The sequence below is a fragment of the Myotis davidii genome, unplaced genomic scaffold (assembly GCF_000327345.1).
Source record: "Myotis davidii unplaced genomic scaffold, ASM32734v1 scaffold46, whole genome shotgun sequence".
Classification (NCBI taxonomy): Eukaryota; Metazoa; Chordata; class Mammalia; order Chiroptera; family Vespertilionidae; genus Myotis; species Myotis davidii.
In genome coordinates, this window is record NW_006383006.1 from 1,469,730 (window position 1) to 1,472,117 (window position 2,388).

Consider the following 2,388-nt stretch of genomic DNA (forward strand, 5'->3'; position numbering starts at 1 on the left):
ATGGACTGAATGTGCCCCCCCCCGCCCCCCGCACAAATTTCGTGCACCAGGTCTCTACTACTGTACATGCCCTGATCAGGAACTGAACTAGCAACATTTCGGTGCATGAGACAAACCCCAACCAACTGAGCCACACCAGCCAGGGCTGGACTACACTAAAAGAATTCAGATTGAATTATAACGTAAAATCCAACTAAAGGTTACTTAGAAGGAACCCAAAAGTAAATAATTCAGAAATCTTCATAATTGCACACAAGAAAAAAATCAGGGGTTATAATTTTAATATCAGGCAAAGTTAATACCAGGACAAATAAGTGTTAAGGTGACAAAGAATAGTTATTTATAATGATAAAGATTGCAATTAACAATGAATTTTCCAAGTTATGAATATCTATGCACCAAATGACATAGCATCAACATGAATGTTAATTAAAACATAAAACCACGGTATATACAGGGAAACATAGAAACACAGTACAGTAGTCCCTCTTTATCCATGGGAGATAGGTTCCAAGACCTCCAGTGGATAGTACTAAACCTTACACATACTATGAAACATACATACATATGATAAAGCTTAATATATAAATTAGTCACACTAAGAGATTAACAACAATAACTAATAAAATAGAACAATTATACCCCTAGCTAGTTTGCTCACTGGTTAAAGCATTGTTCTGAAGACTGAAGGGTCTCAGGTTCAATTCCAGTCAAGGGCATATACTTGGAGTGCAGGCTGGATCCCTGGCACTGGTGGATTGGGATGTATGCAGGAGGCAACCAATCGATGTGTCTCTCTCACATAGGTGTCTCTCTCTCTGTCTCTTCCCTTCCCTTCCAGTTTCTCTAAAAAATCAATGGAAAAAATATCCTCAGGTCAGGATTAACAACAAAAACAGAACAATCAGAACAATATCCTATCTAATAAAGAGGAAATATGCTAATTGTCCATCATGCCCTCACAAGATGGCAGCACCCACAGCCACAAGATGGCAGTACCCAGTCCCCTCAGGCCTGCCTCATCCAACCAGAGTCCCCCAGTCCCCTCAGCCCCGCCTCCCACAACCAATCCAACCAGAGTCCCCCAGTCCCCTCAGCCCCACAGGGGAAGGCAGTTGGAGGCAATCGGGCCAACAGGAGAGCACAGTTGGGGACAATCATGCTGGCAGGGGAGCAGTTAGGCTGGCAGACAGAGTGGTTAGGAGCAGTCAGGCAGACAGGAAGGCAGGAGAGTGGTTAGGAGCCAGCAGTCCAGGATTGTGAAAGGGATGTCCCCCAAGGGGTCCCAGATTGAAGAGGGTGCAGGCTGGGCTGAGGGACAACCACCCCCCCGCCCCCCGCACAAATTTCGTGCACCAGGTCTCTACTACTGTAATAAAAGTTATGTGACTGTGGTTTCTCTCTCAAGTTTTGTACTCTATTCACCCTTGTCCTTGTGATTATGTGAGATAGTACAATGCCTGTGGGATGAAATTAACTGAGGTGGATGATGTAGGTATTGTGACTAGCATTAGATTGCTCTAAGGATTATTTGAACACAAGCACTGCAATAGCATGACAGTCCATGTGATAACTGAGACTGCTACTACCTAATGCAGTGATGGCAAACGTATGACACGTGTGTCAGAGGTGACACGCGAACTCATTTTTTTGGTTGATTTTTCTTTGTTAAATGGCATTTAAATATATAAAATAAATATCAAAAATATAAATCTTTGTTTTACTATGGTTGCAAATATCAAAAAATTTCTAAATGTGACACGGCACCAGAGTTAAGTTAGGGTTTTTCAAAATGCTGACACGCCAAGCTCAAAAGGTTCGCCATCACTGACCTAATGGGAAGGTATGTATTCAGCACAGATATGCTGGACAAGAGGATGATGTCCCAAGCAGGACAGTGAGAGATTTTATCATGCTACTCAGAATGACAAAAAATTTTAAACTTATGAATTGTTTATTTCTGGACTTTTTAGTTTAATATTTTGAACCACAGTTGTCCTCTGGTAACTAAAACCTCAGAAAGTTAAATTGCAGATAAGGAGGGACAACTGTAGTAAGAAACTTAAAGACATAGAAAGTCTACATTGCATTATTAAAAACAGATAAAACTTGGCATTCCAAAAAGAGAATACACTTTCTTTTAAGTATCCATGAATAATTCATAAAAAGTGACCGTACATCAAGCCAAAAAAGTTTCTGTAAAGAACAAATGGCACAAATAGTACAGATGATATCTTCTAAACACAAGTCAAAAAAAAGAAAAAGTGAACACTTTCTAACTTATTTTATGAGGTCAGCATAGCCATGATACCCAAATCAGACAAGGACATTACAAGAAAGGAAAATCACAAGCCAATCTCTCTCATCTTTACAGATGCAAAAATCCTA